Here is a 15,825-nt window from a genome sequence, read left to right on the forward strand (position 1 = left end):
TGACTTTCACCCACTCCCTCTGGTTTTTAAAAAAATTTCAAAGGATTTTTAGGGTTTTTACTATATAAAGGATATTAGAGTCTTTGTTTTTTTTCCTTTTCAGACCATATGTTAGATTCTTCTAAAGTCTAAATCCCATGTACATTCTGGTACTTTGTCGTGCTCTTCTGGGTTTTCTGAACAAATTTCATACTGGGCAACCCCACATGAGGAACCCTGGTGGAACATAGGTTTAAGCACTTGGTTGTTAATGAGAGGGTTGGTGGTTTGAGCCTTCTAACCACTCCATGGGAGAAAGATGAGACTGTGCTTCCTTGAAGATTGACAACCCTGGAAAGCCTACCTATGTAGCCTTCTATCCTGCCCTATGGGGTTGCTAGAATGGGTCAGAATCGACCGGATGGCAGTGGGTTTGGATCATTATTAAAATGAGACCCCTGGTGCCTGGTTTTTTAAATGGTCTTTTTGGTGATAGGTTAATTTACATATTTTTGTACATTTGTTTTGTGCATAATGATTTTTTTCTTTGAATGTTACCATCGCATTCATTTTATTGTACAAGCACCATTTGCTTGTGTGTTTGCACCTCAATCTATAAGGTAGTGTAGTGGTTACAGGTGGGGCTGCTAAGTAGTCAGTGTTTGGAAACCACCAGAGGCCAGGAGGGAGGAAGACATGGCGTTCTCCTCCTGTAAAGAGTTAGGGTCTCGGAAACCCACGGGGGCAGTTCTACCCTGTCCTGTAGGGTCACCATAAGTTGGCATCGACTCGATGGCAGTGAGTTTGGTTTTGAGTTTCAAGACCATCTATGGACAGGAGTCCCCTGGGGGCACAAACACTGAGCCCTCCCCTATTAGCCGACAGGGTGGCATTTTGGACCCACCCAGAGACACTTCAGGAGACGCCTGCCCCCTGCTTCCAAAGAGCAGTTCAGCTCCGCACACACGGGTTTGCCACGTGTCGGCATGAACTCGACGGTAGCTGACCGCTGTCCACGCATTACTCGGGAGCAAGCTCGTTTCTCCCAGTGTTGAGCTGCATCCCCATTGAACCAGTGTGCATTCTTTTGACAATGGAGACCTTGACACTCAGAGTGATTCGAATTCCCTTTCTATTGGGTTCCAGAAGCAGCCAGTCACAGGAACTGAATAGGATCACTGAAAGGCCAGCGGTGCTGCTCCCATTTATTCGGCTTCCTCGCAGGACTTTGTTGCCAGTCCATGTTTGCATTCTGCTTCTGGGTCCGCTACCTGGCAGTACGAGTTAGTCGTTCACATCCACACTCGTGAGGGTGAGTCAAAAAAGCTCTGCTACAACATCGTTGGAACCTATGTTGTTGAAGAGAAATAGCTACATGCGAAGCTATTGTTTCTCGACTTATCTTCCATCCAGGTGATGTTTCTGTCTTTCTCACACTTCCTTAAAGAACTCTGTGCTCTTGGCTTGATACGATGCTCATGTTGGCATCCCCCAGGGACTCAGATCATGTTCCTTTGCCGTGTTTTCAGTTTTAGGAGCAAACAGAGGTCCCCAGGGAAAAGGTCAGGACTGAAGGGTGGATGGGGTAATGTTTCCCAGTGAAATTCCTGTAAAGTGGCTCTTGCTACAATGAGCAGGTTCGCTGACATGATTGATGTAAAGCAAAGGCGTTGTCAGTGGCTTACAGGGAACTGAAGAAACGCCGCCCACCCCTGGGCTCTCGGGAGTGAGACCACAGGTAAAGGTCACAAATGCTACTTGCTCCTCTGTGATTGTGCCCTGCTTTCCGAACAAAACCCAAACAGATCCTGATGATCTTTGGATCCATTTAGCCCCATATTGTAATTTTTCCCTGTTGTTCTTATTTTGTATCTTTCCATTGAGCCAGGGATCACACACTTGATTCAGAAGCCAGACGTTTAATGAACAGACCAGGTATTAGACATTAGGGGAATGATGGAGTCGAAACTGGACAAGGCAGTCTCTTCTCCAAAGAAGGCATGAAAATCTAAAAACCTTGCCGTTTGGCTGCAGCTGGTCAGTGGTTAGAAGTCACCAGCTGCTTTCTGGGGAGGAGAGGTGGCGCCGGGCTTCCTTAAAGAACGCATAGATTTGAGTTCTACTCCGCCCTGGAGGGTCTCTGTGAGCCAGAATCCACTTCATGGCAAGTGGTTTGGTTTTTGGTTAAACTCTCACGTGACCAATATTACAACGTAGAAAATGTGGGTAAGAATTCTGTGTTCCTCGTTTATTATTCATTCATCCTATTTAAATGTATGCCAAATGAGTTCGTGGTTTCTTTTGTCTAAGGATAACTTAAAACTCAGTGTGGGGAGGGAGAACACGGCGCCCTGGCATCGAGTGGCGGCTGTCGCAGAGATGGGCTTAATGAACCCTCCGGATCAGCTGGAGCACCGCGCACGCTTCGTTTGCTATGGTCTCTTCCCGCACAGGCGGAGCGGGGCTCGGCCGCCCTCACCGGTTATCACCCACTTGTTCCATAGTGCTCAAGTTTTCTACGTTAGTCAGGTTGGAAGATTTGTGGTATTAATCACGGCTGAAGTTGTTATTTATCACCTGCTGGGTGAGAAATAATAATTTTGGCACTAGTGGGGCAGCAGGCCAGAGGTACCAAATTAAGTAAAACATCTAAACACTAGCAAGGATCATTTCTCTGATTAATGAATTGTTACACAGAAAAAGCGCGACTCATTATCTGGTCTTACCAATACAAAGTGGGGCATGTTTCAGAAAAGGAAGAAAGAAAATGTGCCAGCTTGCTCGGACCAATTTTTCTGTTTATTTCGTTTCTTTCTCTCCCCATGTCCACCTCCCTCCCTCTCGTTCTAGATGGTCAACAGGTTTCTGATGCGGTCATTATTTTTGGTTGTTGGCCACAAACAAACATGGACAAACTATAATTTAGTGTCACATCAGAAAATATTTCTGACAATTGAAATGGCGCATTTGTAGCCTTAAGAAATGAAAGTGATTTGATAGGTAATAAGAAAATTGCCTTTACAATATTGAATTACCGCCTCATTTGTGTATATAGAATTTATATGGTGTAGTGAGAGTCCCTGGGTTTACTTTTTCCTACCTTGAACCGAATACCATTGCTTAAGGTTTTATTTTAGAAACTTTAATTTCTGTTGTTTGTTTATTCTTTGATCATTCCAACTAAGAAAAGCTCATTTTCCTTCTGATTGCCGTAGTGGTTTCTACCTTTTGTAATGTTATCTATGAGCTTCTGTTTTCAGTCATGACGGGCATAATAGGACTTGGATTTAGCTTCTTGCCTTAAGCACCAAAAAAGTCTAGACAAAATGCGAGAAACAATGGTTTTCATTCATGGGCAGCAGTTGGCTCAGGACAGTGATCCCTGTATGAAGGGAGACCAAGTGAGTGCATCTCGTACCCCAGCTGCTGCTCAGAGAGCCGTATAGCCTGCAGCAAGCACGCAAGAGAGGAACCGACCAGACAGCCAGTGCTCCTCTGGATTGAGGAGCCGAGAATTCCCGATCAGAGACGAGCAAGGAGGCTAGACTTCATGGAGCTAGAGAGGAGAGAACTAAGAAGGATGATAGAGAACTGGAGATCTATAGACAGTTCTGCTAGCCTTCAACTGAGTATTGATCAATACATGCATATGAAGAGACCGAGGAGGCTTGGAAAAGCAGGAAAAAAATGCAGATGAATCTTGGGAGCTCCTGAGAAACTGGGAATAGTTTATGTCCCTCCAATTAGTACAAAAACCTCTGGATGTATTTGGGACAAGTGGATTTCTCAGGAGGATGTTATCTTGATATTAGGGCCAAATTATAAAAAGGGGAAAAAACCAACCAGTTCTCATCAGTTATAACTCACAATGGGCCCATGTGTTTCAGAGTACAGCTGCTTCATAGAGGTTTCAAAGCTGTGAATGTTCAGTCAATTCTGACATAGAGTGGCCCTATAGGAGAGGGTGGAACTGCCCCTCGGTTTCAGAGTCTATAAAACTCTTTATGGGAGTATGAAGTCGTGTCCTTCTGCATAGCCACTGGCGGCTTCAAACTATTGACCTTCTGGTTAGCAGCGCAGTGTGTTAGCACTGTGCCATCAGGACTCTTGCTTCAAAAGCGGATAACCAGGACTCTTTTGAATGCTTCTGGGCAAGTGTGAATTGCCAAACTTTCAGTGATCGGTTGAACACGAAACCATTTGCTCCATCCAGGGACTCTCTCTGTGGTGCCCACTGACGTCTAGACCACCGGTTCTCAAATGCATTTGTCCTACTGCCTCCGTTTCAGAGAGGAAAACAACTGGTCAGTGCCCCTGGCAATTACAAGCATTTGAACCACAGCCTGTAATCCAGGATAAAGGAAAAGAATCGGTCTGCAGCCCCTGGGTGGGGCTATCCAGTGCTCCCCTGGGGGCAGAATCGCCCACTTTGGGGAACACTGATCTAGACCAGGGGTTGGCAAACTTTTGAGATGGAAAAGCCAGTCCTGTGCCTCAAAATTTAAAAATTATTCGAGAGCCATAGATCTATTTTTTACAAACAAATGCAATCACCACCATTGTTTACATAATATCCTGTAAATGGAACTGTGATCGTTTTATTTTCATTTTCGCTCTTACTTCAGAGCCACGCGTGTGTACCGAGGGAGCCACATATGGCTTGAGGGCTGAAATTTGCTGGCCTCTGCTTTAGCCTAAAGGCTGTTTGGACCTGCCTAAGAAAGCTTAATGGCAAGTTTAAAAAACAAAACAAAACAAACAACCCCTCCAAACATTGCCATCAGGTGAACTCTGACCCAGAGTGATCCTATGGGGCAGAGTAGAACGGCCCCTGTAGATTTTTAAGACTATAATTCTTTTTTTTTAAATCACTTTATTGGGGACTCTTACAGCTCTTACAACATTTCATACATCATTTGTATCAAGCACATTTGTACATATGTTGCCATCATCATTTTCTAAACACTTACTTTCTATTTGAGCCCTTGGCGTCAGCTACTCTTTTTCTCTCCCTCCCGCATCTCCCATCCTCATGACCCCTTGATGAATTATAAATTATTGTTTTTATATCTTCCACTGATGGCTGTCTCCCGTCATCCATGTTTCTGTTGTTCATTCCCAGGGTGGGGGTGAGGGATTATGTGTTGATCATTGAGATAGGTTCCCCCTTCGTCCCCTCCCCCCCCCCCCTCATTCTCCCTACCCTCCTTGTATCGCTCCCTACTCCCATTTCTTCTCCTGAGGGGTTTAGCTGACCTGGATTCCATGTGTCATGAGCCCCCTTTTTAAAAATCATTTTATTCGGGGCTCATACAGTTCTTATCACAATACATACATACACTGTGCCAAGCACATTTGTTGCCATCATCATTTTCAAAATATTTTCTTTCTACTTGAGCCCTTGGTATCAGCTCCTCGTGTTGTGTCATGAGCTCTTATCTGTACCTGTGTATGTGCTCTGGTCTAGCCCGCAGTGCATGGCAGGACTGGGGTCATGATAGTGGTGGTCTCAGCCTCAAAGAACCAGAGGATTATTGTGTGTTTCATCGGAGCTATACTGCGCCCTGATTGACCCATCCCTTCCTTGTGACCCTTCTGTGAGGAGATGCCCCGTTGTCTACAGATGGGTTTTGGGTCTCTGCTTTGAACCCCCTTCTTCTCAACAATATGGGGTTTTTTGGGTTTGTTTTGGGTTTCTGGTGCCTCTTACCCAAATCTGTCGACACCTCATCATCACACAGGCTAGTGTGCTTCTTCCATGTGGGCTCGTTGCTTCTTTGGTAGATGGTCTCTTGTTTATCTTCAAGCCTTTAAGACCGCAGATGCTATATCTTTTGATAGTTGGGAACCATCAGCTTTCTTTACCACATTTGCTTAAGGACCCATTTGTCTTCAGTGATCATGTTGGGAGGGTGAGCATCACAGAATGCTAGGTTGTTAGAACAAAGTGTTCTTGCGTTGAGGGAGGGCTTGATTAGAAGCCCAAAATCTGTCCACTTCCTCAATGTATTGCCATATAAATATATGTACATAGGCTAATACCTCTATTTTTATCAATTAATTTATTTACATAAGTGCACACCTATGCGTATACCTCTGTCATAGTTTTGCTTTCTAAATCTTTCCCCGTTTCCTTTTACCTTCCTCCTGCCCCACCATCACGCTTGCTCTTCTTCTGCCTCAGTAATTCCTCTCAGCTAGATTGCTGTTGCTCCAGCACCACGGGGATCTCTAAGTCCTCCTCGCTGTTGCTTTTAATTCCCTAGTTGTTCCCCTGTCTATGGCATTGTTTGCTCACCGCTCCTTCCTCCCTTCTCTTCCTCCCCCCAAATCGCCCCCCTAGAACCGCCCCTGTTGCTTTCTCCTGGGGCTTGCTTCCCATGCCTCTCTTATATTGGTAGCCAAAACAACAATAGCAGAGACAAAACAAAAATGAAGAAAAAGATTGAATAAAAAGAGAAAACAAACAAAAAGAAAAACGAGCAAAAACAAAGCAACCTGAAAAAGCATACATAATTCTAGGTCTGCCCACTGACTCCCTGGTCCTTGGGGGTTCTGGAACTTCCCCTTTCTGGCCTGAAGTCTATTTTGGGGGCTCCTCAGAGGTTTGGTTGCTTGGCTTTGCTCCCATTGGTGATCTGTTATGTTCCCTTCTTGGTTTGCCCCACTGTGGGGATGGTCAGACTAGACTCACTCCCTACCATATGTCCTCAGTATTGTCCTTTGTCGCAGTATGCTCAGCTAGGGGACATCATGTCTCAAGCTGCTATCAGCTCTACAGTCCTCTCTGTGCCTTAGCAGCTCCATGCAGGGCCATCATCCTCAGTAAGACTGTAATTCTCGCTGGTGGTAGAAAGCTTCATCTTTCTTCCACGGAGCTGCTGGTGGTTTTGATCCACTGACCTTGTGGTTAGCAGCCCAACACGTAGCCACTCTGCCATCAGGGACTCTAACAGCAAGCCCAGGGAAGATAGAATGAAATAGCTATCCCAGAATGAACCCCCAAAACACTTAGGCACACATCCATCCCAAGCATCCAATAATTTGACATCGATGATGTCTGGTATCCAGTAAAAAACTATTAGGCATGCAAAGATGAAAAAAGCAAAACAAAACAATTCGTAATGATAAAAATCATTCCAAGAAATAGGCCCAGAAATGACACAGGTGACAGAATTTGTAAAAAAGGGTGTTACACTGCCATTATCAATATGTATCGTATATTCCGGAAGGTAGAGGAGAAATTACCATCTGAAATGATCATTATTCCAGACACACAATTGGGGCTATAACTTTGAAAGTGTACTAAGGATTGCATCAATTCAAATAAGCAAGATTAGTATGGGCGGCTTGTTAGAAGATGTGCTTCAATAAGTACAGAAAGCCTTAGAAAAGTATGTCACTTAAATTTTCAAGCAATAGAGAAGAATTATCCTGAATGCTGGACTTTATCATATTGATGCTGTGCTAGAAATGTTCTTCAGATGATTTTCAAACCTGGAGATGAAAGATAGGCCCGTCCCCTTTTCTTTGATGTGCTGTCAAAGCTGCACTGTCTCTGCTCTGTGAGGGACCACTGCAGGTAGTTTTCTTAGAGGAATTAGTCAAGCAGAAACTTAATTTCTCATATGGCCCTTCAAATATTACTTTGTTTATGCTTATTCTTTGAAGAGTATTCATGACATATGTGATATTAAAAATGAAGACAGAAAATTTTAAACTAGAGCAAATCAAATGATAAACGTGTAAGGGGAGGTAGTTAGGCTACCCAGATAGGATCTCCACTTATAAGGTATAGAAATTCACAATGTAAAACCATCTGCTGAAAACTCAACAGGATAAATTCAACTAAGCAAATGTTTATTGAGTGTCTTTAATGTTGCCTTTGTTAGATTCTGCAGGGGCTACAAAGTCACAGCCTCTACTTTCCAGAAGATTGTTGTCGGTGTGGGCAGCTGAAACCACGATGCAGGAAAAGTTCAGACTGAGTGCAGACACCATTCGGGTGGAAGTGCCCGAATGTTGTTTTTATTGGGCAGAAGATGTCAAGAATCAGGTGGCTTTTATGCAGAACGCTTTCCAATGGTCAGCTGCAAGCTTATGAGACAAACATGAAGGACATTTTGTTGATTCAGTTGTAAGGTCATTAGGAAGGGCACTTAAAAAAAAAAAAAGAAGATACTAGGAGGGCAGATCCAAGACAATTTGGAGAGGAAAAGCTATAGCTAATTGGGTGTGATGAGTGAAGAAGTCGAGTCAAAATTCTGACCCTGACAGCAGAATAGTTAGAGCTGACAGAAAAGTCAGTTGATGTAAGGCGTACAGTTTGGGGACCAGTTTTGGACATACTCGGGTAGACATCCAAATAGATGTGTCCAGGAGGCAGTTTACGAAGGCATTAATTGTCACAATGCTAATAGAAAGAATTGCCCTTCTGTGACAGAAAAGATCTTCAAAATCCATGTCAGTAGTGCCCTTTTAGCTTAGGAGGACAAAACCATTGGGGATGGAGGAGGGATAATAAACGTGGTGGAATTTTACTCTGCCAACCTTGACAATGCCCATGTTAAAATATGTAAATTAGACTTGTCAGAATAAGCTCCTATGGGGCTGTGGGCCACATCTTAAGAACTCCCCAAATATAAATTCACAAAATCCATCCTTGCTTGCTTTCCATAATGTTATTAATAACATGTGTATGTTTCCATGTTCTTCCCTCTTGTCATTAATGGAAAGAATTACAGGTAATCAGAAGTGGCAAATATTGATGGGAATTCTGTTAACTGCCTGTTATTTTCAATTTAGAGTGTTCGGTTTCTGGAAATCATGTCATACTGTGCACAACTAAGATGGCCTTACTGGCTTCAATTGCGTTTACTCCCAAAGCGTACATAGTCTTAAGCAGCTGGTATTTTCATTTTGGAAAGAACATAGATGCTTGTTGGGTAAAAAGAATTTTGAGGGATTGTTGCCCTTTATTAAAGTAGGCAAATTTTTAAAGCCCACGTTTGAATTTTTTTTAAATGTCCAAACACGGTAATTGGGCAAGAATTAAATATCACATTTCTTCCTTTAAATCCCCCACTCACCCACCCATCATTGAAGAAAAAGAGATGGAGAGGTATTTTATGTCCATGTGAACTTTATAGGAAAACAAAGCCATATGTTTCTGATGCATTTACACTTAACTTGTTAAAATGTGTGGTTTTGGAGGAGCTATTTGATGTCTAAACATAATCCTCCGGGACCGTCTTTCAACAACGTGGTTGTGCTCCCCGCTCTCTCCTTCCTCCCCCTACTCGATAAAAACAGGATCTGATTCAGAGAAAAGCATTCTACTCTGCCTGGAATCAAATGTCTGGATTCTGGACAGATCTTATTTTAGCAAAAATAGACAAAGAATTGCTCTCTCAAGAGTGCAGACAATTATGTTTCAGAATCTCGCTTTTGTGTGTGCGTGCACACGTGTGTATGTGACCCATGGCCCGTGCATACAGTTGCGTACTTGACTGTACACTGAAAGGTTGACTGTCCCACTCACCAGAACTGCCTTGGAAGATGGATCTGGTGACCCTCCCCCCACACCACCACACACCACCAAAAAAAAATTTGAAAGCCGGGACGTCTTGAAAACCCGTGGGTGGAGCAGCTTCCCTCTGCACGTGGGGGCCGGGCTGCCATAGAGTGGAATCAACTGGGCCACAACTACCAATGGTATACGGACACAGGACGGGCTTCGGATAGGCTGTGCCAAAATTATTCCATTCTGTCAAGAGCTGTTTGAAGCTCCCTCACGTATATTCATTCTATTGACTACATAAATGTTCCCCGAACTTGAAGCAAACCTGTACAAGTCCACCTTGTGCCATTTTTCAGGGCTAATAATTCTCCCAACTTTTAGTCTATAGCCAAATTAATACCAAACTCACTCCCATTGAGTTAATTCCGACCCATACAGGGTTTCTGAAGCTGTAAATCTTTGCAGGAGCAGAAAGTTCTAAGTTTTCCCAAAGAGCAGCTGATGGGTTTGAACTGCCCACCATGTGGCTAGCAGCCCACTATTTAATCCACGGTGCCACCGGGGATCCTGACCTCTAGTCTGTAGTAATGGCAAATCTTTTAGGAATGGTAAATTAAGGAGCCATGGTGCTTTAGTGGGTTACGTATTGGGCAATTGCAAGGTAAGCAGTTCAAACCCACCAGCCACTCCTTGGCAGAAGAATGAGGCCTCTGCTCCTGTACAGATTCACAGGCTCGGAAACCCCCAGGGGATAGTTTCTGTCCCCTAGGGTTTCTAGGGGCTATTTGTTGGCAGGGATTTGGGTTGGTTGGGGATGGCAAGTCTCCGAAATATATGACACCTGCTAGTTGCAGGTGTAACCTTTTCTGTTTACAGCTGGAGATGACAAATCTGCCTCACACGCCACTCTCTTCCAAAGAAGCAACACCAGGCCCTTTCTAAGGCATCTGGCATAGCAGTCAACCAGGGGACTGCAGCGGGGCCCTTTGCTCTACCCTTTATCAAAATCTATTCATTCCGGTGTTCAAATTGCTGTTGGTGAGTCCTAAATCTCTACCCACACTAATTTCTGGGGGTCAGACTTTGACCCTGATAGGGGACAAATTCTGGAGTCAAATATTCACCCCAGACGCCTCTGCCTCCCTGCGTGTCAGAAGCCATCTGGCTGCCAATGCTTCACCCACCGTGGGGTGCAGCCTGTGGAGCTGATGAGGCGAGAGCGCTGCACAGCGACGCGGGCCTGGTAATCACAGGGCTGAGGAAACACATACATCATCTGCCACACAGGTTGGCATCTCAAGTAAAAAAGCTTCACACTGTGTAAGATGTTGGACAAATGATGGCCAGATGCATGTTTGTCTGGGTGCAGATGGCTCCGCATTCTCCGAGAGGAGAGAGCTGAGCTCGGCGCTTTTTGCAGATCGTTTAATATTGGTGACACAGTTTATGTCCTCTGCAAAAACAATAATGGAGGGGAAGGTGACATAAATTATTTGCAAATCATTTGACATATGCAGGGCATTGTCCTTGCAATAATCACCATCAGTCTGTCAGTTTAAGATATGAACCGTGCCACTGCCATTTTAGATCACTGGGTTACGCGTTCACAGGGCTGTAATTTCACCCATTTGTTCTTTGGAGAACGCTGCGGCACAAATCAAATGGGATTATGTTTAGTCATGTCCTGTGCGATGCACATCGCCTCGATGAAAATACAAGCGTGCAACCCACAGGATGGGCTCTCCAGGCCGCCTTCCATGCCATAGCTTTATGAGGTGGTCCTTGCCCTATTTTAGTTCAATTTTTAAGTTGGTGAGCTTATTTGTGAGAAGGTTTCTTACGATCCAGACCTCTAGAACATGTAAAATGGTCTAGCCTCGAGATTTTAAGTATGTATCTTAAAACATTTTTCCTGATCAATTTAATAGGATCATATGCAAATATTCGGAAATAACTTGTAGCCAACTTTCAATTGTTATGTCTGGTATTGATATTGGCTTTCTCTCTGAACCCAAGCAAATAACTGTAAGTGGTGATTAACTAGCAGACGAGGCTGCCCCTCATCCTATTGTATGAACTTAATGCCACATGACATGCTCAACTTACTGAGTCCTTGATGCCAGTTGATGTCGGAAGCTGTTTTATGGGCTAGTCATACATAGCAAGTATTGCAAATGCCTCTGAGTCATTGCTCCATTACATGCATTTGGACCAATTGATAAATGAACTTTAGACACAATTCCTCACTGTTCCAGAGTCCCCAGGAAAGCAATAAATTCTCAAACAGGGCGTTCAGAATGGAGTACAAACATTTCTAAAGAGAAATATGATTTGTTTTTATTTGGAGAAGTTACTTCCATTCCTTTACACCAGTAGAGCTGCATCTGCCTGCTCTCATTACACAGCCCTTAAAATAAAGATGGATTACATTTGCATTTTTCCTCTGCTATTTTTAAAATACATTTTATCTTATTGTTTTGGTGGAAATGACACACAGCAAAACATACTCCAACCCAACAGTTTCTACATGTCTGAGGGGGTGACACTGATTGCATTTTGCGAGTTGCGCAGCCCCCCTCCCCTCCTTTCCCAGTCGGCCCTCCTCCCCAAACACCAGCTCACGGCCCCGGAAGCTCTGTCTGCTCTTTCAAGCGGCTCTTGTCCATGAGATCCCAGCATTTGCATTTTCTTAAACAGCATTTTTGTTTCATTGAAGGTAGGAGTCATTGTCATCGTGTTATTTTCTATCTATACTGATAATTGATGTGAGGTAAACATTTGCAGGTAAGTTGTTTTAATCTGTCTTACATGATGCAATTAATGGTGCATCAGGGAATTCGACATTATGTTTAGGTGATTTCTGAAAGTCTGTAGAGTAGCATTCAATTGAATTATTCTTTATTTAGCATTCAGGAAAGATTTAAATAAGTAAATAATGAAACTTGATGAAAATAGTGTTAAAGTCAAATACTATATTTCCAAGGCCCAAGTATAAAAATGCCTGACAATGGCATTCCCCCCACCCCCACCCCATCTTCCTTATTTTGAGACGCAGCACTTTTGTGCTGATGTGTAAGATCCACAGAAGTCTATGTCTAAGCCCTAGTGAACATATTTAAAGAAGTGTCCCATTAGCACCTTGGGTTCTACGTGTCCTTTGAAGACTGCTTTTCTTCAGCATTTTCTCCATTCCAGTTAATACCAGTTGCTCCTTCAACTGTCCCAAGCAGCTGTGTGCTAAATCTAGAACATTTGTATATATTATAGTTTTCGTTATATATTCCCCCCAGTTAGCCTGCCAGGTTTTTGAGATTGCTAGGTGCCCAAATGCTTGGCAAATATTTATTGAATGAAATACTCTTTGGCTCATTTTTCTTCATGTCTATCATCAAGTCGTGTCCGTTGTTCTTATGTCATCCCTAGAATTCGTGCCCTCATCGTCATTTCCATTGTCCTTTCCCCGGTTTCATAAGTTCTCGGGGTCCTCATCACCCCTCTCCGTTTTTGTTTTTTTTCCGTGCTAGCTCTTCTCTCCAGAATGAGGTCCCCTCTTTCTACCTCTTGCTCTACTTCGGCCACGTGTTTCCTAGCGATCCAAATGCTCTCCTCGTCCTCCCTTCCTTCTGCTGGGGCCTCACAGCCTGGATGTATGCTTTACTTATTGTTTATTACTTGCTTCTTCTCGCCTCCATCATTCCTTCTCACAAACTGTCTGCAAGCAGGCTTGATGAAGATGTGTCTGAGGGTTGGATCCTCTCACCATTCGTACTCAATCTGTATGCTGAGAAAAGTGATTAGGGAAGCTGGACTAAATGAACAAGAATGCGGCATCAGGACTGAAGGAAAGTTTACTAACAACTGGTAGTAAACAGATGACACCACCTTGCTACTGAAAGTGAGGAGTTTGTGAAGCTCTTGCTGATGAGCATCAGTGACCGCAGCCTTCAGTGCGGGTTCCAACTCGGTGTAAGGAACCCAGAAATGCTCACCACTCACGGCAGCAGTAGTTACATGATCAGATGGCGTTGCATTGGGGAAATCTGCTACCCAAGACCAAGTGTTGAAGAATAAAGATGTTACCTGAAGGACTAAGGGGCACGTGAACCAAGCCACGGTGTTGTGTTTTGTTGGCAGGGGAGGGGTCTGTCTAGTCTCACTTCATCACATGTTACTTCTTAAGGTATAACCACAAACCAAACTCACTCCCATTGAGTTGACTCTGACCCAGAGACCCAGTGCTTTTTTGAGACTCTCACTCTATGGGAGTAGAAAGCTTTGTCTTTCTTCAGTGGGGTGGCTGGTGGTTTTGAACTGCTGACCTTGCGTTAAGCAGGCTCAATGTGTAACCACTACACCACCATAGAGATTTTAATAACCTCCATGACAGTGAACCTGAGAACCCATCTTTTTCTGTCATTTCTATTGTAATTCTTAGATGTTCCATCATAACTTTTCTGAGGCGATTCATATTTTAATAATATTTTTTTCTGATAACACAATGAATAGTAGAAATATTTCAGAAATTATAGGAATAAAAAATTAGGAGCTTTCTTTTTTTACAGATAAATTTTCACTCTGGGATACTGAAATTGTGATTTTAGTGGCTGGAAGGAAATTGTAGAAACAATATTTAATAGCTTACAGATGTTGATCAACCTCTCTTTTCCAATTTACCTGTCTCTTCACACACGGGAATCTGTTTTCAATTAGTTTCATTAATATTCAGGCAGCATTTGTCCTCTGGGGGATTGCTTATATGGATTATAATAGTAAAAGTATAGAGAATATCTGCTATAGAGAGTCTCCGTTAATGATGGAATTAGCTCATGTCTCTCCAATTGTGGTATGGAAAATGGGAACAGTAACTCATGATATTAGTCACTGGTAATAGTTTATAAGGCTGTCTTCTAGACCTTTTATATTTTTCAGAGAATTAGTGAATTACAAAGCATAATTCTAACTTGAGTGGCACAAGTGGTTAAGTGCTAGCAAGCCACTGTATTTTCCAGGGCCTCGGATGCAGGTGCAGGTGCAGGTTGGACATGGGAGAAAGAAGACCGAAGAAGAGTCGAGGCAGTGAATGTCGGTGCTGGCGAGGAGCAGTCAAAGTCCCACGGACCGCCCCAAGAACCCACACATCTGTCTTGGAAGACGTACAGCCAAAATGCATCTTGGAGGCAAGGGTGCTGAGATGTTGTTTCACCTACTTGGACATGGACATCATGTTTGGAAAAGCCGAGGGCTAGTGAAAACGAGGAGCTCCTTGGACAAGATGACATGATGCAGGGGTTGAGACCGCGGCTCAAGTGTAAGAACAACTGTGAGGGCAGCACACGACTTGGCGGTGTTGCATTCTTTCGTACACAGGGTCCCGATGACTCGGAGCCGACTGGACAGCACCTAACAACAACAACAACAACAACAACAACAATGTGGGCTTTATCAGTGGTTCTTGCTGTGTTGCGCTGGCAGGGACCTCTAGTACTCGGTTGAATAGCAATACTGAGATGGAATGACTTTGTCTTAGTCTCAATCGTAGGGATCTCAGACTTTCACCATCACACGATGCTGTTTCTAAGTTTTTCGTAGATTCTCACTTTGTCAAGTTGAGAATGTTCCCTGGTTACCAGATTTTTCTTTCTTTCTTTCTCCTGTATCGATTGAGATGTGTTTTCCTCTTTTTATTCTGTTAATATACTGACTTACACTCATGGATTTAAAAAATATAAAGCCACCCGTTAATTCTTGAGATAAATCCCGTGTGACTTTATATATTGCTGAATTCAAATGACTTCTTTAACATGGATTTTTGTACGTATATCCTTGCAAGAAAATTAATGTCTTTTTCTTATTTTGGTATCAGGGTAATCAATAATGACCTTGTCAAATGATTTAGAAAAGTTTTCTTCCTTCTCTATTTTCTAGGCAGGATTAGCATTAATTCTTTGTTAAATGTTTTGTTAAAAATTTCCCATTCTGGCATGGAGTAGGGAGCCAGTGGAGAGGTCTGAGGCGCTGGCCCCAATCCCAACTACTATGTGGACACCTGCCCCTCTCCCCAGAAGAATTTATTTCAAAGGATGGCACTGAATCCGCACCTCCGGAGAGGGACATATGTGATCGGAGCACATGGGAGCAGATGAAGGAGGGGAAGGAGAGAGTGGAGCACATCCTGGCCCACCAGGTCTTGAGGAAGATGACCCCAATTAGAGTAGCCAGACCACAGAGAGGACCAAATGGCCGGCCCCACTATGAGACATGACGTCCCTCACTGACCCATAGCCCTACAGGAGACAACACCGGAGACACAGTGTGGGAATTGCACC

General features: G+C 43.6%; 1 long non-coding RNA gene across 1 annotated transcript in view; it reads left to right on the top strand.

Moving 5' to 3' along the window:
- The first annotated feature begins 1,132 nt into the window (after positions 1–1,132).
- Positions 1,133–15,825, top strand: part of LOC123522415 — a 29,871-nt gene continuing 15,178 nt past the window's right edge. Inside the window, exon 1 of the long non-coding RNA XR_006680684.1 lies at positions 1,133–1,291. This is a non-coding gene — a long non-coding RNA (uncharacterized LOC123522415). The remainder of the gene's footprint in view (positions 1,292–15,825) is intronic.

This window comes from Echinops telfairi, unplaced genomic scaffold (assembly GCF_000313985.2).
Source record: "Echinops telfairi isolate 266 unplaced genomic scaffold, ASM31398v2 ScPeMD7_3;HRSCAF=10, whole genome shotgun sequence".
NCBI classification, from domain to species: Eukaryota; Metazoa; Chordata; class Mammalia; order Afrosoricida; family Tenrecidae; genus Echinops; species Echinops telfairi.